Raw genomic sequence first — 22204 nt, 5'->3', positions numbered from 1 at the left:
CTGACCATGAAAGTGCCCTTTCTGTCTTCCTGCTATCTAGTAAGCGGACCTCAATTTTGCTAAACCTATTTTCATACTACGTTTGTCATTTCATCTAAAATCACCGCCAATATTTGTGGGGGCCTCTGTCTGCCTTTCGGGGAAATTTCTCTAGAGGTGAGCCAGGACTATATTTTCCTCTGCCAGGATTAGTTAGTCCTCCGGCCGGCGCTGGGCGTCTAGGGATAAAACGCAGGCTACGCTACCCGGCTACTGTTAGTTGTGCGGCAGGTTTAGTTCATGGTCAGTTTAGTTTCCATCCTTCCAAGAGCTAGTTCTTATGTTTGCTGGGCTATGTTCTCTTGCCATTGAGAACCATAACAGTTTGACCGGCCTAAAAGGGTTAAATTAATTGACAGAGAAAGGAGAGAAAAGAGAAGTCTGCTGAAGATTTTTTTTTTTTTTTTTTTTCTCAGTTCTGAGTGTGCTTGTAATTGAATCTCTTGCAAGTCTGCCTATATTGCAGCCTTTCTCTCTCTCTCTCCTTCTAATCCTGGAATGGCTCTGTGTTCACCTGTTTAAAATGGATATTCAGAGTTTAGCTGCAGGTTTGAATAATCTCACCACGAAAGTTCAAAACTTACAAGATTTTGTTGTTCATGTTCCTATATCTGAACCTAGAATTCCTTTGCCTGAATTTTTCTCGGGGAATAGATCTTGCTTTCAAAATTTCAAAAATAATTGCAAGTTGTTTTTGTCCCTGAAATCTCGCTCTGCTGGAGATCCTGCTCAGCAGGTCAGGATTGTGATTTCTTTGCTCCGGGGCGACCCTCAGGATTGGGCTTTTGCAATGGCTCCAGGGGATCCTGCGTTGCTCAATGTGGATGCGTTTTTTCTGGCCTTGGGGTTGCTTTATGAGGAACCTCAGTTAGAACTTCAGGCGGAAAAGGCCTTGATGTCCCTATCTCAGGGGCAAGACGAAGCTGAAATATACTGCCAGAAATTCCGTAAATGGGCTGTGCTTACTCAGTGGAATGAGTGCGCCCTGGCGGCGAATTTCAGAGAGGGTCTCTCTGATGCCATTAAGGATGTTATGGTGGGGTTCCCTGTGCCTGCGGGTCTGAATGAGTCCATGACAATGGCTATCCAGATCGATAGGCGTCTGCGGGAGCGCAAATCTGTGCACCATTTGGCGGTGTCTACTGAGAAGACGCCAGAGAATATGCAATGTGATAGAATTCTGTCCAGAAGTGAACGGCAGAATTTTAGACGAAAAAATGGGTTGTGCTTCTATTGCGGTGATTCAACTCATGTTATATCAGCATGCTCTAAGCGTACTAAGAAGCTTGATAAGTCTGTTTCAATTGGCACTTTACAGTCTAAGTTTATTCTATCTGTGACCCTGATTTGTTCTTTATCATCTATTACCGCGGATGCCTATGTCGACTCTGGCGCCGCTTTGAGTCTTATGGATTGGTCCTTTGCCAAACGCTGTGGGTATGATTTGGAGCCTCTTGAAACTCCTATACCCCTGAAGGGGATTGACTCCACCCCATTGGCTAGCAATAAACCACAATACTGGACACAAGTAACTATGCGGATTAATCCGGATCACCAGGAGATTATTCGCTTTCTTGTGCTGTATAACCTACATGATGTGTTGGTGCTTGGATTGCCATGGCTGCAATCTCATAACCCAGTCCTTGACTGGAAAGCTATGTCTGTGTTAAGCTGGGGATGTAAGGGGACGCATGGGGATGTACCTGTGGTTTCCATTTCATCATCTATTCCCTCTGAGATTCCTGAATTCTTGACTGAATATCGTGACGTTTTTGAAGAACCTAAGCTTGGTTCATTACCTCCGCACCGGGAGTGCGATTGTGCCATAGATTTGATTCCGGGTAGTAAATACCCTAAGGGTCGTTTATTTAATCTGTCTGTGCCTGAACATGCTGCTATGCGAGAATATATAAAGGAGTCCTTGGAAAAGGGACATATTCGTCCTTCGTCATCTCCCTTAGGAGCCGTTTTTTTCTTTGTGGCTAAGAAAGATGGCTCTTTGAGGCCGTGCATTGATTATCGGCTTTTGAATAAAATCACGGTTAAATATCAATATCCGTTGCCACTGCTGACTGATTTGTTTGCTCGCATAAAGGGGGCCAAGTGGTTCTCTAAGATAGATCTTCGTGGGGCGTATAATTTGGTGCGAATTAAGCAGGGGGATGAGTGGAAAACCGCATTTAATACGCCCGAGGGCCACTTTGAGTATTTGGTGATGCCTTTTGGTCTTTCAAATGCCCCTTCAGTCTTTCAGTCCTTTATGCATGACATTTTCCGTGATTATTTGGATAAATTTATGATTGTGTATCTGGATGATATTTTGATTTTTTCGGATGACTGGGACTCTCATGTCCAGCAGGTCAGGAGGGTTTTTCAGGTTTTGCGGTCTAATTCCTTGTGTGTGAAGGGTTCTAAGTGCGTTTTTGGGGTTCAAAAGATTTCCTTTTTGGGATATATTTTTTCCCCCTCTTCCATCGAGATGGATCCTGTCAAGGTTCAGGCTATTTGTGATTGGACGCAACCCTCTTCTCTTAAGAGTCTTCAGAAATTTTTGGGCTTTGCTAACTTTTATCGTCGATTTATTGCTGGTTTTTCTGATGTTGTTAAACCATTGACTGATTTGACTAAGAAGGGTGCTGATGTTGCTGATTGGTCCCCTGCTGCTGTGGAGGCCTTTCGGGAGCTTAAGCACCGCTTTTCTTCCGCCCCTGTGTTGCGTCAGCCTGATGTTGCTCTTCCTTTTCAGGTTGAGGTCGACGCTTCTGAAATCGGAGCTGGGGCGGTTTTGTCGCAGAGAAGTTCCGATTGCTCCGTGATGAGACCTTGTGCTTTTTTCTCGCGTAAATTTTCGCCCGCCGAGCGGAATTATGATGTTGGGAATCGGGAGCTTTTGGCCATGAAGTGGGCTTTTGAGGAGTGGCGTCATTGGCTTGAGGGGGCTAGACATCAGGTGGTGGTATTGACTGACCACAAAAATCTAATTTATCTTGAGTCCGCCAGACGCCTGAATCCTAGACAGGCGCGCTGGTCGTTGTTTTTCTCTCGGTTTAATTTTGTGGTGTCCTACCTGCCGGGTTCTAAGAATGTTAAGGCGGATGCCCTTTCTAGGAGTTTTGAGCCTGACTCCCCTGGTAATTCTGAACCTACAGGTATCCTTAAGGATGGAGTGATATTGTCTGCCGTTTCTCCAGACCTGCGGCGGGCCTTGCAGGAGTTTCAGGCGGATAGACCTGATCGTTGCCCACCTGGTAGACTGTTTGTTCCTGATGATTGGACCAGTAAAGTCATTTCTGAGGTTCATTCTTCTGCGTTGGCAGGTCATCCTGGAATCTTTGGTACCAGGGATTTGGTGGCAAGGTCCTTCTGGTGGCCTTCCCTGTCTCGAGATGTGCGAGGCTTCGTGCAGTCTTGTGACGTTTGTGCTCGGGCCAAGCCTTGTTGTTCTCGGGCTAGTGGATTGTTGTTGCCCTTGCCTATCCCGAAGAGGCCCTGGACGCACATCTCGATGGATTTTATTTCGGATCTTCCTGTTTCTCAGAAGATGTCTGTCATCTGGGTGGTGTGTGATCGTTTCTCTAAGATGGTCCATTTGGTTCCCCTGCCTAAGTTGCCTTCTTCTTCCGAGTTGGTTCCTCTGTTTTTTCAAAATGTGGTCCGTTTGCATGGTATTCCGGAGAATATCGTTTCTGACAGAGGTACCCAATTCGTGTCTAGATTTTGGCGAGCATTCTGTGCTAGGATGGGCATAGATTTGTCTTTCTCGTCTGCTTTCCATCCTCAGACTAATGGCCAGACCGAGCGGACGAATCAGACCTTGGAGACATATTTGAGGTGTTTTGTGTCTGCAGATCAGGATGATTGGGTTGCTTTTTTGCCTTTAGCGGAGTTTGCCCTCAATAATCGGGCCAGTTCTGCCACCTTGGTGTCTCCCTTTTTCTGTAATTCGGGGTTTCATCCTCGATTTTCTTCTGGTCAGGTGGAATCTTCGGATTGTCCTGGAGTGGATGCTGTGGTGGAGAGGTTGCATCAGATTTGGGGGCAGGTAGTGGACAATTTGAAGTTGTCCCAGGAGAAGACTCAGCTTTTTGCCAACCGCCGGCGTCGGGTTGGTCCTCGGCTTTGTGTTGGGGACTTGGTGTGGTTGTCTTCTCGTTTTGTCCCTATGAGGGTTTCTTCTCCCAAGTTTAAGCCTCGGTTCATCGGCCCGTACAAGATATTGGAGATTCTTAACCCTGTGTCCTTCCGTTTGGACCTCCCTGCATCTTTTTCTATTCATAATGTTTTTCATCGGTCATTATTGCGTAGGTATGAGGTACCGGTTGTGCCTTCCGTTGAGCCTTCTGCTCCGGTGTTGGTTGAGGGCGAGTTGGAGTACGTTGTGGAAAAAATCTTGGACTCCCGTGTTTCCAGACGGAAACTCCAGTATCTGGTCAAATGGAAGGGATACGGTCAGGAGGATAATTCTTGGGTGACTGCCTCTGATGTTCATGCCTCCGATTTGGTCCGTGCCTTTCATAGGGCTCATCCTGATCGCCCTGGTGGTTCTGGTGAGGGTTCGGTGCCCCCTCCTTGAGGGGGGGTACTGTTGTGAAATTGGATTTTGGGCTCCCCCGGTGGCCACTGGTGGAATTGAACTGGTGTGCATCATCCTCTCTGTTCACCTGTTTCCTTCAGGATGTGGGAGTCGCTATTTAGCCTTGCTCCTCTGTCACTTCCATGCCGGTCAACATTGTAATCAGAAGCCTTTCTGTGCATGTTCCTGCTGCTAGACAACTCCCAGCTAAGTTGGACTTAGTCCTTGTTTGTTTTTGCATTTTGTTCCAGTTCACAGCTGTAGTTTCGTTTCTGTGTCTGGAAAGCTCTTGTGATCTGAAATTGCCACTCTGATGTTATGAGTTAATACTAGAGTCTTAAAGTAATTTCAGGATGGTATTTTGATAGGGTTTTCAGCTGACCATGAAAGTGCCCTTTCTGTCTTCCTGCTATCTAGTAAGCGGACCTCAATTTTGCTAAACCTATTTTCATACTACGTTTGTCATTTCATCTAAAATCACCGCCAATATTTGTGGGGGCCTCTGTCTGCCTTTCGGGGAAATTTCTCTAGAGGTGAGCCAGGACTATATTTTCCTCTGCCAGGATTAGTTAGTCCTCCGGCCGGCGCTGGGCGTCTAGGGATAAAACGCAGGCTACGCTACCCGGCTACTGTTAGTTGTGCGGCAGGTTTAGTTCATGGTCAGTTTAGTTTCCATCCTTCCAAGAGCTAGTTCTTATGTTTGCTGGGCTATGTTCTCTTGCCATTGAGAACCATAACACTAGACATCTCGACACAGCCGGAGGACTAATTACCCCTAGAGATAGAAAAGGGAAAACTATCTTGCCTCAGAGAAAATCCCCAAAGGATAGACAGCCCCCCACAAATATTGACTGTGAGAGGAGAGGGAAAAAACATACACAGACTGAAATGAGAATTTAGCAAAGGAGGCCACTTCTAGCTAAATAGAAAGGATAGGACAGAGTACTATGCGGTCAGTATTAAAACACTAGAAAATATCCACCACAGAAAATACAAAATCTCCACAGCTAACTAAAGATATGGAGGGTATATCTGCATCTCCAGAGATACCAGCTTGGCTAAACAAATCCTTATACAGACCAAGCTGGACAAGACAAAAACATGGAAAAGACTGAACAATAAGGCCACAGCATGTGGACAGCAAAAATCAAGGCCAGAACTTATCTTTGTTGAAATGAACTGAAAAGCAGAAGAGACCAGGCAGGGATGTGAATCCTCCAGGAACAATGGACAACTGGCACTGACTAAAGGGTGACGCAAGACTAAATAGCCCAGTCAAAATTGCAAAAAGTGAACACACCTGATAAATGCTGCGATTCAGAGACAGCAGCGCTACCACTTACAACCACCGGAGGGAGCCCAAGAGCAGAATTCACAACAGATCGGGCTCTCTAAACAGGCTATTGCTGCAGGCAAGGAAACGACCGCTGGCCGGCAAACATGTTGATCAGTCTTTGACCATGCAGTACATCACACATTTCGCACAAAAACGGTGGGAGATCCACCCGTAAGAGGGAAGAACAGATCTGCATTACTAAGTAACGTCAATTTCATAGTTCTAGGACAGATGTGGAAAAACTAAGTCGCTGCCTAGTCTAAGCCTAGAGTCCATTGCACGGGGTCCTGCTTTATAGACCCAAAATATGGTGCCTCTAGACTGCTATGAAGTCATAGTGTACCTCTGATTTTATATGGAGGGTCCTAAAATCATAGTATGGGGTCTTATGGGGGGCACTCTCCTCTAGCAGCAATAGAGTATACAGGTGCATTTTTCACAGAGACCCCATGTGCCGCAATATATGATCTGGGCACAGGATTTTTGCTTTGGGAATGGACCCAAAAGTCAACATGACGATGAATGTAGGAAATTCTATTTCTGAAGGGTCACGTGATGATAAAGCTGATCACAATGCTGGGTCATTGTAATTTGCAGGGAATTGGTCAGAAATTGTTCCATTACCCTGCAGCACCCCCACAGGACACATGAAGCATTACACAGTGCTCAATGAAATTAATGGGGCAGTTCATGTCCTCCAGAACCGCTCTCTTAAATAGAGGACGTCTGACCCTCATATTAATTGGCTTTTACTACCTTTCTTAAAGGGCTTCTTCCAAAGAAGATTCGATAATGACGATGGGATGGGACTCAAAACTGAGACCCCTTATGACCACTAAAACTTTTCTACAGGGAAATTTACGAGAATGCATTTTACAATATATTATATTGTGTAACTGAGTTGGACTAGCTGTATATCTTACCGAGTTGTCTTTTTTTGGTAAAATCCCTTTAAAATTTTGGGTTAGATTAGTGAGCTATTAGAGATTGAACAGAATGGGTCTGATATCTATGGACTAGTAAGAACTGTAGTATTAGATATCGAAGGTTTTATACAGAATGGGTCTGATGTCTATGGACCAGTAACAATTGTAGTATTAGAGATCGAAGGCTTTATACAGAACGGGTCTGATATCTACGGACCAGTAAGGACTGTATTATTAGAGATCGAAGGCTTTATACAGAACGGGTCTGATATCTACGGACCAGTAACAATTGTAGTATTAGAGATCGAAGGCTTTATACAGAACGGGTCTGATATCTACGGACCAGTAAGGACTGTAGTATTAGAGATCGAAGGCTTTATACAGAACGGGTCTGATATCTATGGACCAGTAAGAACTGTAGTATTAGAGATCGAAGGCTTTATACAGAATGGGTCTGATATCTATGGACCAGTAAGAACTGTAGTATTAGAGATCGAAGGCTTTATACAGAACGGGTCTGATATCTATGGACCAGTAAGGACTGTATTATTAGAGATCGAAGGCTTTATACAGAACGGGTCTGATATCTACGGACCAGTAACAATTGTAGTATTAGAGATCGAAGGCTTTATACAGAACGGGTCTGATATCTACGGACCAGTAAGGACTGTAGTATTAGAGGTTGAAGGCTTTATACAGAACGGGTCTGATATCTATGGACCAGTAAGAACTGTAGTATTAGAGATCGAAGGCCTTATACAGAATGGGTCTGATATCTACGGACCAGTAAGAACTGTAGTATAAGAGATCGAAGGCTTCATACAGAACGGGTCTGATATCTACGGACCAGTAAGAACTGTAGTATTAGAGATCGAAGGCTTTATACAGAACGGGTCTGATATCTATGGACCAGTAAGAACTGTAGTATTAGAGATCGAAGGCTTCATACAGAACGGGTCTGATATCTACGGACCAGTAAGAACTGTAGTATTAGAGATCGAAGGCTTTATACAGAACGGGTCTGATATCTATGGACCAGTAAGAACTGTAGTATTAGAGATCGAAGGCTTCATACAGAACGGGTCTGATATCTATGGACCAGTAAGAATTGTAATATTAGAGATCGAAGGCTTTATACAGAACGGGTCTGATATCTACAGACCAGTAAGGACTGTAGTATTAGAGATCGAAGGCTTTATACAGAACGGGTCTGATATCTATGGACCAGTAAGAACTGTAGTATTAGAGATCGAAGGCCTTATACAGAACGGGTCTGATATCTACGGACCATTAAGAATTGTAGTATTAGAGATCGAAGGCTTCATACAGAACGGGTCTGATATCTATGGACCAGTAAGAACTGCAGTATTAGAGATCGAAGGCTTTATACAGAACGGGTCTGATATCTACGGACCAGTAAGGACTGTAGTATTAGAGATCGAAGGCTTCATACAGAACGGGTCTGATATCTATGGACCAGTAAGAACTGTAGAATTAGAGATCGAAGGCTTTATACAGAACGGGTCTGATATCTACGGACCAGTAACAATTGTAGTATTAGAGATCGAAGGCTTCATACAGAACGGGTCTGATATCTACGGACCAGTAAGGACTGTAGTATTAGAGATTGAAGGCTTTATACAGAACGGGTCTGATATCTGTGGACCAGTAAGAATTGTAGTATTAGAGATCGAAGGCCTTATACAGAATGGGTCTGATATCTACGGACCAGTAAGAACTGTAGTATTAGAGATCTAAGGCTTCATACAGAACGGGTCTGATATCTATGGACCAGTAAGAACTGTAGAATTAGAGATCGAAGGCTTTATACAGAACGGGTCTGATATCTATGGACCAGTAAGAACTGTAGTATTAGAGATCGAAGGCTTTATACAGAACGGGTCTGATATCTATGGACCAGTAAGAATTGTAGTATTAGAGATCGAAGGCCTTATACAGAATGGGTCTGATATCTACGGACCAGTAAGAACTGTAGTATTAGAGATCGAAGGCTTCATACAGAACGGGTCTGATATCTATGGACCAGTAAGAACTGTAGAATTAGAGATCGAAGGCTTTATACAGAACGGGTCTGATATCTATGGACCAGTAAGAACTGTAGTATTAGAGATCGAAGGCTTTATACAGAACGGGTCTGATATCTATGGACCAGTAAGAACTGTAGTATTAGAGATCGAAGGCTTCATACAGAACGGGTCTGATATCTACAGATCAGTAAGAATTGTAGTATTAGAGATCGAAGGCTTTATACAGAACGGGTCTGATATCTATGGACCAGTAAGAACTGTAGTATTAGAGATCGAAGGCTTTATACAGAACGGGTCTGATATCTATGGACCAGTAAGAACTGTAGTATTAGAGATCGAAGGCCTTATACAGAACGGGTCTGATATCTATGGACCAGTAAGAACTGTAGTATTAGAGATCGAAGGCTTTATACAGAACGGGTCTGATATCTACAGACCAGTAAGAACTGTAGTATTAGAGATTGAAGGCTTCATACAGAACGGGTCTGATATCTATGGACCAGTAAGAACTGTAGTATTAGAGATCGAAGGCTTTATACAGAACGGGTCTGATATCTATGGACCAGTAAGAACTGTAGTATTAGAGATCGAAGGCTTCATACAGAACGGGTCTGATATCTACAGATCAGTAAGAATTGTAGTATTAGAGATCGAAGGCTTTATACAGAACGGGTCTGATATCTACGGACCAGTAAGAATTGCAGTATTAGAGATCGAAGGCCTTATACAGAACGGGTCTGATATCTATGGACCAGTAAGAACTGTAGTATTAGAGATCGAAGGCTTTATACAGAACGGGTCTGATATCTACGGACCAGTAACAATTGTAGCATTAGAGATCGAAGGCTTTATACAGAACGGGTCTGATATCTACGGACCAGTAAGGACTGTAGTATTAGAGATTGAAGGCTTTATACAGAACGGGTCTGATATCTATGGACCAGTAAGAATTGTAGTATTAGAGATCGAAGGCCTTATACAGAATGGGTCTGATATCTACGGACCAGTAAGAACTGTAGTATTAGAGATCGAAGGCTTCATACAGAACGGGTCTGATATCTACGGACCAGTAAGAACTGTAGTATTAGAGATCGAAGGCTTCATACAGAACGGGTCTGATATCTATGGACCAGTAAGAACTGTAGAATTAGAGATCGAAGGCTTTATACAGAACGGGTCTGATATCTATGGACCAGTAAGAACTGTAGTATTATAGATCGAAGGCTTTATACAGAACGGGTCTGATATCTATGGACCAGTAAGAACTGTAGTATTAGAGATCGAAGGCTTCATACAGAACGGGTCTGATATCTACAGATCAGTAAGAATTGTAGTATTAGAGATCGAAGGCTTTATACAGAACGGGTCTGATATCTACGGACCAGTAAGAATTGTAGTATTAGAGATCGAAGGCCTTATACAGAACGGGTCTGATATCTATGGACCAGTAAGAATTGTAGTATTAGAGATCGAAGGCTTTATACAGAACGGGTCTGATATCTACGGACCAGTAAGAATTGTAGTATTAGAGATCGAAGGCCTTATACAGAACGGGTCTGATATCTATGGACCAGTAAGAATTGTAATATTAGAGATCGAAGGCTTTATACAGAACGGGTCTGATATCTACAGACCAGTAAGGACTGTAGTATTAGAGATCGAAGGCTTCATACAAAACGGGTCTGATATCTACGGACCAGTAAGAACTGTAGTATTAGAGATCAAAGGCTTCATACAGAATGGGTCTGATATCTATGGACCAGTAAGGACTGTAGTATTAGAGATCGAAGGCTTTATACAAAACGGGTCTGATATCTATGGACCAGTAAGAACTGTAGTATTAGAGATCAAAGGCTTCATACAGAACGGGTCTGATATCTATGGACCAGTAAGGACTGTAGTATTAGAGATCGAAGGCTTTATACAGAACGGGTCTGATATCTACGGACCAGTAAGAACTGTAGTATTAGAGATCGAAGGCTTTATACAGAACGGGTCTGATATCTACGGACCAGTAAGGACTGTAGTATTAGAGATCGAAGGCTTTATACAGAACGGGTCTGATATCTATGGACCAGTAAGGACTGTAGTATTAGAGATCGAAGGCTTTATACAGAACGGGTCTGATATCTATGGACCAGTAAGGACTGTAGTATTAGAGATCGAAGGCTTTATACAGAACGGGTCTGATATCTACGGACCAGTAAGGACTGTAGTATTAGAGATCGAAGGCTTTATACAGAACGAGTCTGATATCTACGGACCAGTAAGGACTGTAGTATTAGAGATCGAAGGCTTTATACAGAAAGGGTCTGATATCTATGGACCAGTAAGGACTGTAGTATTAGAGATCGAAGGCTTTATACAGAACGGGTCTGATATCTATGGACCAGTAAGGACTGTAGTATTAGAGATCGAAGGCTTTATACAGAACGGGTCTGATATCTACGGACCAGTAAGGACTGTAGAATTAGAGATCGAAGGCTTTATACAGAACGGGTCTGATATCTACGGACCAGTAAGGACTGTAGTATTAGAGATCGAAGGCTTTATACAGAACGGGTCTGATATCTACGGACCAGTAAGGACTGTAGTATGGGAGACGTTCTGTATCAGTTGATATCTGTAGTAAGTACTAATTGTTTTATTGGAAAAAAAAGAGAATGAATGGAAAGTTTTTTTGAACTGATCCCTTAAAAATAGTCTTAAGGGCATGTTTCCACGGTCAGGAAACGCTGCTTTTTTGACGCTGCGCAGAGCTGCAGCGTCAAAAAAGCAGCGTCCAGATGTTCCAGCATAGTGGAGGGCATTTTATGAAATCCCGTCTCCACTATGCGTGGAAACCCGCACGCGGCGGCCCTGCAACTCCGGACATGCTGCGCGTCTTTTCAGATCGCAGCATGTCCATACACCTTGCGGGGACGCAGCGTCCCCGCAATGCATAACACAGGGCCCTATGGGACAGAGCGATCATCCCGGATGTGAAGAGTTAACACATCCGGCATGATCGCGTCCCAGAAAGGGGGCGGGGCTTAGCGCCGAGCGGCTTCGCCGCTGCGGCGATACCGCCGGCCATCCTGAACGTGGAGACATAGCCTAAGTCTTCACAAAGGAGGGATCTTTGGTCTATATTAGGGGTTGGTCTTGTGGCAAATTTTCACTTAAATTCCGATAACTCTGGATTATCGTTAACGTAGCGCCATAGTAATCTGGGCACAATTTAATAGTAGGAGATGCTAAACCTCTACCAGAAGGGATAGTCAACAACACAGAAAAGATCTGGGTAATTATTTAGATTATTCACTCCTTGTATTTCAGTAAATCTCCCCTACATACAGTAGATCTTCAGATTAATGTTTTTTTTTTCCTTTGCTTAATCCAGATTACCGACATCCGGATGTGTGTTTACTGTTTATCTGTCCATGTGTCACACAAAGTAACAGAAATTGCAGAATTACTGTATTATGCAAAGAATGTTACTGTATATTGTTTCAATACCTGACATATGTAGCGGGATTGAGTTTGACGTTCAGTGGCAGCGGTTTATCCTATTACATTATTATCTGGGGATTTAGGTCATTATTCCTGTCTGCATTTATTAAAGTTTCTGCATCTGTTTTGTTCCAAAATTCTGGTGCAAAGTTTTTAAACTTTTATAATAATAATAATAATAATATTATTGCCAAGAAGTAGACTAAACCCCACACTGAACAGTTTATTGTTTTGATTTGGGTTTTTTTAGCTCAAAAATAAATTCTAATTTTCGCCCAATTTTCGCCAAAGTTAACTTAAAGGTGATGTTTGAAGCGAAGTTTAACAATTGGTGTAAGTAAGAAATAATCTTTTGCGAAGTGTAGACAACCATAATGAATTTGCGTCATCTACTGGACCTAGTTTACACTATGACTATGTGCGTTAATCAGCGCAGATTTTCCTTATGGATATTTTCGGGGGCAGAAAAATCATTTTTCTACCATTGTAGATGAGTTTAAGAACAAAAATTACAAAAAAACGTAAACTGAGAGAAGCTGCGGAATTGGAATCCGTCAGCATGACAATTTATGCTGCATATTTTACTGCGCCTTTTTTTTTTTGCCGTGGAAATTTCCCAGTACTAATGTATGTTCCCTTTTTAACTATTTGGGACCGCTGCATTATCCCAACAGAAAACTCATTGGGATTATTTCACAGGTGGGTACGTCGCAGGGCAGCGGAAGTCAGGGCGTTAGTATGAAAGGAGGCTTACATAGGACTGCAGGTAAACCTACTGGGTGAACACGGCATACAAAAGATGCAGTTCAGTGAGGAATCCGTGGCTGGTATATGACACACCGCATCCCTGCCTCCATGTGACCTATGTCCATGAATACAGTAATAAGTACCCCTGCGGCTCACATCACAGACGCTTTACCTTGCATCCTGAGATAACAATGTCGAGCGCTCACTGTGACTTGTGGGAACGTGATGTGTACAATAGCACCCATGTATAATTTATTACAGCGGTGCAGGTGAATAAAATATATTCAGGGCCGCATCAAAATCCATCTCTCTCCGCAATCAATACCGCTGCCTTAGAGACGTTCCTAGAGGCTGCTCCACTTCCCAGAGGTTTCTAACAAATGAACCCTGGACAATTTAACGCCTTTTATTTAGGGATACTGCAAATGGGAAACACCATTGTTTCTAGGGAAAGGAACCTTGACACAGCCCTGGTCATACTTTCTAAAGTGATGTATAGCCTCGCACTGAGTCCTGACCCCCCCAACCTCCGGATACACCGGGTAATTACAATCTGCCGCATGTGCCTGCAATATGCTATAGTAATGCAAATGGAATAGTGATGACCCCCAAACTGCAAGATTACAGTCTATTGTCTATTGATTCCTGCTATTTTCCATCTAGAAAAAGTAGGATCTGTTTCATTTTAATGTCCAGATGTAGCAGAGCTGAATGTGTTCTCTAACTCTGGGAAACTGGATTGGGGTGTACTGCTAAGGTAATAGTTCTGTGCAAATGACACGGAGGGTCAATGGGTAGATAGATAGATAGATAGATAGATAGATAGATAGATAGATAGATAGATAGATAGATAGATAGATAGATAATAGATAGATAGATGATGATAGATAGATCTGTAGATTGATAACTAATAGATAGATGATAGATAATAATAATTTTATTTATATAGCGCTAACATATTCTGCAGTGCTTTACAATTATAATAGAGATAATATCTAGATAATAGATAGATGACAGATAGATAGCTGATGGATAGATAAAAAGATGATAGATAGATAGATAGATAGATAATAGATAGATAATATATAGATAGATAATACATAGATAGATGATGATAGATAGATCAATAGATAGATAACAAATAGATAGATGATAGATAGATAATAGATAGATAATAATTTTATTTATATAGCGCTAACATATTCTGCAGGGCTTTGCAATTATAATAGAGATAATATCTAGATAATAGATAGATGACAGATAGATAGATAGATAGATAGATAGATAGATAGATAGATAGATAATAGATAGATAACAGATAGATAATAGATAGATAGATAGATAATAGATAGATGACAGATAGATAATAGATAGATAATAGATAGATGACAGATAGATAGATGATAGATACATAATAGATAGATAGATAGATAGATAGATAGATAGATAATAGATAGATGACAGATAGATAGATAATAGATAGATGATAGATAGATGAGAGATAGATATGACAACCTTGTGATCCATGTATTATCTTCAGCTGTACATCCTATTTGCAGCGGCTTTCTAGTGCTTATAATGTACAGTGTGCAGTGAGGATGTGCAGGTTCCTACTTCCCCCTGTATCTGTGTGTTTGCAGTGAGGATGTGCAGGTTCCTACTTCCCCCTGTATTTGTGTGTTTGCAGTGAGGATGTGCAGGTTCCTACTTCCCCCTGTATCTGTGTGTTTGCAGTGAGGATGTGCAGGTTCCTACTTCCCCCTGTATCTGTGTGTGTTTGCAGTGAGGATGTGCAGGTTCCTACTTCCCGCTGTATCTGTGTGTTTGCAGTGAGGATGTGCAGGTTCCTACTTCCCCCTGTATCTGTGTGTTTGCAGTGAGGATGTGCAGGTTCCTACTTCCCCCTGTATCTGTGTGTTTGCAGTGAGGATGTGCAGGTTCCTACTTCCCCCTGTATCTGTGTGTTTGCAGTGAGGATGTGCAGGTTCCTACTTCCCCCTGTATCTGTGTGTTTGCAGTGAGGATGTGCAGGTTCCTACTTCCCCCTGTATCTGTGTGTTTGCAGTGAGGATGTGCAGGTTCCTACTTCCCCCTGTATTTGTGTGTTTGCAGTGAGGATGTGCAGGTTCCTACTTCCCCCTGTATCTGTGTGTTTGCAGTGAGGATGTGCAGGTTCCTACTTCCCCCTGTATCTGTGTGTTTGCAGTGAGGATATGCAGGTTCCTACTTCCCCCTGTATCTGTGTGTTTGCAGTGAGGATGTGCAGGTTCCTACTTCCCCCTGTATTTGTGTGTTTGCAGTGAGGATGTGCAGGTTCCTACTTCCCCCTGTATCTGTGTGTTTGCAGTGAGGATGTGCAGGTTCCTACTTCCCCCTGTATTTGTGTGTTTGCAGTGAGGATGTGCAGGTTCCTACTTCCCCCTGTATCTGTGTGTTTGCAGTGAGGATGTGCAGGTTCCTACTTCCCCCTGTATCTGTGTGTGTTTGCAGTGAGGATGTGCAGGTTCCTACTTCCCGCTGTATCTGTGTGTTTGCAGTGAGGATGTGCAGGTTCCTACTTCCCCCTGTATCTGTGTGTTTGCAGTGAGGATGTGCAGGTTCCTACTTCCCCCTGTATCTGTGTGTTTGCAGTGAGGATGTGCAGGTTCCTACTTCCCCCTGTATCTGTGTGTTTGCAGTGAGGATGTGCAGGTTCCTACTTCCCCCTGTATCTGTGTGTTTGCAGTGAGGATGTGCAGGTTCCTACTTCCCCCTGTATCTGTGTGTTTGCAGTGAGGATGTGCAGGTTCCTACTTCCCCCTGTATTTGTGTGTTTGCAGTGAGGATGTGCAGGTTCCTACTTCCCCCTGTATCTGTGTGTTTGCAGTGAGGATGTGCAGGTTCCTACTTCCCCCTGTATCTGTGTGTTTGCAGTGAGGATATGCAGGTTCCTACTTCCCCCTGTATCTGTGTGTTTGCAGTGAGGATGTGCAGTTCCTACTTCCCCCTGTATCTGTGTGTTTGCAGTGAGGATGTGCAGGTTCCTACTTCCCCCTGTATCTGTGTGTTTGCAGTGAGGATGTCCAGGTTCCTACTTCCCCCTGTATCTGTGTGTTTGCAGTGAGGATGTGCAGTTCCTACTTCCCCCTGTATCTGTGTGTTTGCAGTGAGGATGTGCAGGTTCCTACTTCCCCCTGTATCTGTGTGTTTGCAGTGAGGATGTGCAGGTTCCTACTTTCCCCCGGTATCTGTGTGTTTGCAGTGAGGATGTGCAGGTTCCTACTTCCCCCTGTATCTGTGTGTTTGCAGTGAGGATGTGCAGTTCCTACTTCCCCCTGTATCTGTGTGTGTTTGCAGTGAGGATGTGCAGTTCCTACTTCCCACTGTATCTGTGTGTTTGCAGTGAGGATGTGCAGGTTCCTACTTCCCCCTGTATCTGTGTGTTTGCAGTGAGGATGTGCAGGTTCCTACTTTCCCCCGGTATCTGTGTGTTTGCAGTGAGGATGTGCAGGTTCCTACTTCCCCCTGTATCTGTGTGTTTGCAGTGAGGATGTGCAGGTTCCTACTTCCCCCTGTATCTGTGTGTTTGCAGTGAGGATGTGCAGGTTCCTACTTCCCCCTGTATCTGTGTGTTTGCAGTGAGGATGTGCAGGTTCCTACTTCCCCCTGTATCTGTGTGTTTGCAGTGAGGATGTGCAGGTTCCTACTTCCTGCTGTATCTGTGTGTTTGCAGTGAGGATGTGCAGGTTCCTACTTTCCCCTGTATCTGTGTGTTTGCAGTGAGGATGTGCAGTTCCTACTTCCCCCTGTATCTGTGTGTGTTTGCAGTGAGGATGTGCAGGTTCCTACTTCCCCCTGTATCTGTGTGTTTGCAGTGAGGATGTGCAGGTTCCTACTTTCCCCCGGTATCTGTGTGTTTGCAGTGAGGATGTGCAGGTTCCTACTTCCCCCGGTATCTGTGTGTTTGCAGTGAGGATGTCCAGGTTCCTACTTCCCCCTGTATCTGTGTGTTTGCAGTGAGGATGTGCAGGTTCCTACTTCCCCCTGTATCTGTGTTTGCAGTGAGGATGTGCAGTTCCTACTTCCCCCTGTATCTGTGTGTGTTTGCAGTGAGGATGTGCAGGTTCCTACTTCCCCCTGTATCTGTGTGTTTGCAGTGAGGATGTGCAGTTCCTACTTCCCCCTGTATCTGTGTGTTTGCAGTGAGGATGTGCAGTTCCTACTTCCCCCTGTATCTGTGTGTTTGCAGTGAGGATGTGCAGGTTCCTACTCCCCCTGTATCTGTGTGTTTGCAGTGAGGATGTGCAGGTTCCTACTTCCCCCTGTATCTGTGTGTTTGCAGTGAGGATGTCCAGGTTCCTACTTCCCCCTGTATCTGTGTGTTTGCAGTGAGGATGTGCAGGTTCCTACTTCCCCCTGTATTTGTGTGTTTGCAGTGAGGATGTGCAGGTTCCTACTTCCCCCTGTATCTGTGTGTGTTTGCAGTGAGGATGTGCAGGTTCCTACTTCCCCCTGTATCTGTGTGTTTGCAGTGAGGATGTGCAGTTCCTACTTCCCCCTGTATCTGTGTGTTTGCAGTGAGGATGTGCAGTTCCGACTTCCCCCTGTATCTGTGTGTTTGCAGTGAGGATGTGCAAGTTCCTACTTCCCCCTGTATCTGTGTGTTTGCAGTGAGGATGTGCAGGTTCCTACTTCCCCCTGTATCTGTGTGTTTGCAGTGAGGATGTGCAGGTTCCTACTTCCCCCTGTATCTGTGTGTTTGCAGTGAGGATGTGCAGGTTCCTACTTTCCCCCGGTATCTGTGTGTTTGCAGTGAGGATGTGCAGGTTCCTACTTCCCCCTGTATCTGTGTGTTTGCAGTGAGGATGTGCAGTTCCTACTTCCCCCTGTATCTGTGTGTTTGCAGTGAGGATGTGCAGTTCCTACTTCCCCCTGTATCTGTGTGTTTGCAGTGAGGATGTGCAGTTCCTACTTCCCCCTGTATCTGTGTGTTTGCAGTGAGGATGTGCAGGTTCCTACTTCCCCCTGTATCTGTGTGTTTGCAGTGAGGATGTGCAGTTCCTACTTCCCCCTGTATCTGTGTGTTTGCAGTGAGGATGTGCAGTTCCTACTTCCCCCTGTATCTGTGTGTTTGCAGTGAGGATGTGCAGTTCCTACTTCCCCCGGTATCTGTGTGTTTGCAGTGAGGATGTGCAGGTTCCTACTTCCCCCTGTATCTGTGTGTTTGCAGTGAGGATGTGCAGGTTCCTACTTCCCCCTGTATCTGTGTGTTTGCAGTGAGGATGTGCAGGTTCCTATTTCCCCCTGTATCTGTGTGTTTGCAGTGAGGATGTGCAGTTCCTACTTCCCCCTGTATCTGTGTGTTTGCAGTGAGGATGTGCAGGTTCCTACTTCCCCCTGTATCTGTGTGTTTGCAGTGAGGATGTGCAGGTTCCTACTTCCCCCTGTATCTGTGTGTTTGCAGTGAGGATATGCAGGTTCCTACTTCCCCCTGTATCTGTGTGTTTGCAGTGAGGATGTGCAGGTTCCTATTTCCCCCTGTATCTGTGTTTGCAGTGAGGATGTGCAGGTTCCTACTTCCCCCTGTATCTGTGTGTTTGCAGTGAGGATGTGCAGGTTCCTACTTCCCCCTGTATTTGTGTGTTTGCAGTGAGGATGTGCAGTTCCTACTTCCCCCTGTATCTGTGTGTTTGCAGTGAGGATGTGCAGGTTCCTACTTCCCCCGGTATCTGTGTGTTTGCAGTGAGGATGTGCAGGTTCCTACTTCCCCCGGTATCTGTGTGTTTGCAGTGAGGATGTGCAGTTCCTACTTCCCCCTGTATTTGTGTGTTTGCAGTGAGGATGTGCAGGTTCCTACTTCCCCCTGTATCTGTGTGTTTGCAGTGAGGATGTGCAGGTTCCTACTTCCCCCTGTATCTGTGTGTTTGCAGTGAGGATGTGCAGGTTCCTACTTCCCCCTGTATCTGTGTGTGTGCAGTGAGGATGTTCAGGTTCCTACTTCCCCCTGTATCTGTGTGTGTGCAGTGAGGATGTGCAGGTTCCTACTTCCCCCTGTATCTGTGTGTTTGCAGTGAGGATGTGCAGGTTCCTACTTCCCCCTGTATCTGTGTGTTTGCAGTGAGGATGTGCAGGTTCCTACTTTCCCCCGGTATCTGTGTGTTTGCAGTGAGGATGTGCAGGTTCCTACTTCCCCCTGTATCTGTGTGTTTGCAGTGAGGATGTGCAGGTTCCTACTTCCCCCTGTATCTGTGTGTTTGCAGTGAGGATGTGCAGGTTCCTACTTCCCCCTGTATCTGTGTGTTTGCAGTGAGGATGTGCAGTTCCTACTTCCCCCTGTATCTGTGTGTTTGCAGTGAGGATGTGCAGTTCCTACTTCCCCCTGTATCTGTGTGTTTGCAGTGAGGATGTGCAGTTCCTACTTCCCCCTGTATTTGTGTGTTTGCAGTGAGGATGTGCAGGTTCCTACTTCCCCCTGTATCTGTGTGTTTGCAGTGAGGATGTGCAGGTTCCTACTTCCCCCTGTATCTGTGTGTGTGCAGTGAGGATGTGCAGTTCCTACTTTCCCCCGGTATCTGTGTGTTTGCAGTGAGGATGTGCAGGTTCCTACTTTCCCCCGGTATCTGTGTGTGTGCAGTGAGGATGTGCAGGTTCCTACTTTCCCCCGGTATCTGTGTGTGTGCAGTGAGGATGTGCAGGTTCCTACTTCCCCCGGTATCTGTGTGTTTGCAGTGAGGATGTGCAGGTTCCTACTTTCCCCTGGTATCTGTGTGTGTGCAGTGAGGATGTGCAGGTTCCTACTTTCCCCCGGTATCTGTGTGTGTGCAGTGAGGATGTGCAGGTTCCTACTTTCCCCCGGTATCTGTGTGTGTGCAGTGAGGATGTGCAGGTTCCTACTTCCCCCGGTATCTGTGTGTTTGCAGTGAGGATGTGCAGGTTCCTACTTTCCCCTGGTATCTGTGTGTTTGCAGTGAGGATGTGCAGGTTCCTACTTTCCCCCGGTATCTGTGTGTGTGCAGTGAGGATGTGCAGGTTCCTACTTTCCCCCGGTATCTGTGTGTGTGCAGTGAGGATGTGCAGGTTCCTACTTTCCCCCGGTATCTGTGTGTGTGCAGTGAGGATGTGCAGGTTCCTACTTTCCCCCGGTATCTGTGTGTGTGCAGTGAGGATGTGCAGTTCCTACTTCCCCCTGTATCTGTGTGTTTGCAGAGCACTGCAGTTCCCCCCAGCACCGCGGACAGCTCACAGACGCATTGCTGAACAGCTCCCAAGCTGGGAGATAACCACTAACACATCCCATTAACGTCAGGCCTTAAAGGAGCACTGCACTATTTAACGGGCCTTTCTTCTTTTTTTTTTGACGGTTACAGAGATCTGACCAATTATCATTCTAAATTGAACGAAGTAAATTTTGGCCAATTGCTCTGATTCGAAAACTGTCTCAAAATCCAATCTGACGCCGTGCGGGAGAAATGATCTCGCAGTCGCAACGAGTTTAGCGCGCAATACGTATCTGACAGGTATCGGCCACAGACAACTTAATTAAAGGGAATAGAAAGGTTTAATTTAGGACGATCAAAGAGCACTACAGCCAATGTTGGTCTCTGCTTTCCCTTTCTTGGCTGATAACAGGGAGCAATGGACTACATCCATGGAGATTAAATTTTTAGGTTTAATGGGATTTCACTCATTAAGATGAGTCCTGTACATATACACTGTGTGCTGTTTGGGACACATATCCATACGCCGCCAAAATAAATAAAAATACAAAAATCCCGATTTTAATAGTTAAATGCCTTATATGCTGATTTACAGAGGCTTCCATGCACGTATGTGTCCATCACTAAGAATAGCTAGCCAGGGCTTAAACACTGACATATTCTACTAAAGCCCAGTTCTTTTATACTTTTTTTTTTGTTCTTAAATTTTGATTTAAGCTTACGCCCTTAAATTCGTTTTTAATTCTTCTGCCGGATGATTATTTATGCCTAGTGCTATGGACTTTAATCATTTCACGGTTTACAGTACAAGACAATAGATAATTAATCTGAAGAGAAAGCTGTAGGAGGGGGCTGGGCTGGGGGGGAATCTGCAGAGTTAGCTGAAATTCTTGCTGCAGTTTCTCACTTCTTTGAAAGAAGTGCGCACCCTAGTGTCGAAAGCCAGGAACAGCATGCCTTCTCTCCATTTTCTACCATAGCATTGCTTCCAGTATTATGGCATTTGTAATGGACTAAGTAGATGCACAACTGACCTTTTATATCTTTCCTGCAGGCAAATGAGATTTGCAGAATATTATTATCATCGCAAATCGTTCCCATATTGCAAAGGAATGTGGCCATTGTAAATTGCCCAGTGAGTGGGTGAGAATAGGTCAGTAAGAAAGATACATTGTAATATAGTCTCTTAATCTTGTAGTTACTTGATCACATTATTATTTGTGTGTGTGTGTGTGTGTGTGTGTGCCTAGCTCTGCTCCAAGAGAAGGACACAAATCGAATTATCTCAGAAAATATAGTCACTGTCCAGTTGTGCACTCAACAAAAGCTGAAATTAATAGAGACAAGATTAGATAATCCGACTGCTTTTTCTTTTTCTTTGGATTTTATATACAGGCTAAAATCCAAATACAATTCAGTGAGCTGTAGATTTCCTTGCATGTAATCTCCACTGCAGTGCAGGTCCCCATCATGCCCTCCCCCAGTTCCCTAGTAGTACCCACACTCTACTTTGCAACTCTATATCTCCTATGATGCATGCACTGGTAAAATATTGACAATCAGGCATATCGGTGCACTTATTGAACTGATTATGCATTAAAAACTGCAGGGGTTAATAGTAATGTATAATAACATTAATTAGGAAACTTTGATATTCTGTATATTACAATTGGACAGCGACATCTGCTGTACACAGGAGGAAGTGCAGTTTCTTTAGCAGATCGAACGTTGTGTATCTCCCGCAGTTAGAACGTTGCGATTTATAATTAACGGTCAACAAAAGATTCAGTGTTTTGAATTCAAACTGACATATTTGTAAATAACGGCTCCGTAACTGTAAACAATAG

The 22204-nt window shown here is 44.3% G+C and overlaps 1 protein-coding gene across 10 annotated transcripts in view; it reads right to left on the bottom strand.

Annotated features, from left to right (window-relative positions):
- LOC143770284 (voltage-gated potassium channel KCNC1-like) overlaps positions 1–22204 on the bottom strand; it is a 135184-nt gene that overhangs the window by 112343 nt on the left and 637 nt on the right. The gene's annotated exons all lie outside the window — the stretch shown is intronic.

This window comes from Ranitomeya variabilis, chromosome 4 (genome assembly GCF_051348905.1).
Source record: "Ranitomeya variabilis isolate aRanVar5 chromosome 4, aRanVar5.hap1, whole genome shotgun sequence".
Taxonomy (NCBI): Eukaryota; Metazoa; Chordata; class Amphibia; order Anura; family Dendrobatidae; genus Ranitomeya; species Ranitomeya variabilis.
The sequence above is the reverse complement of the archived record's forward strand: the minus strand, read 5'-3'. Positions and strand labels throughout refer to the sequence as shown.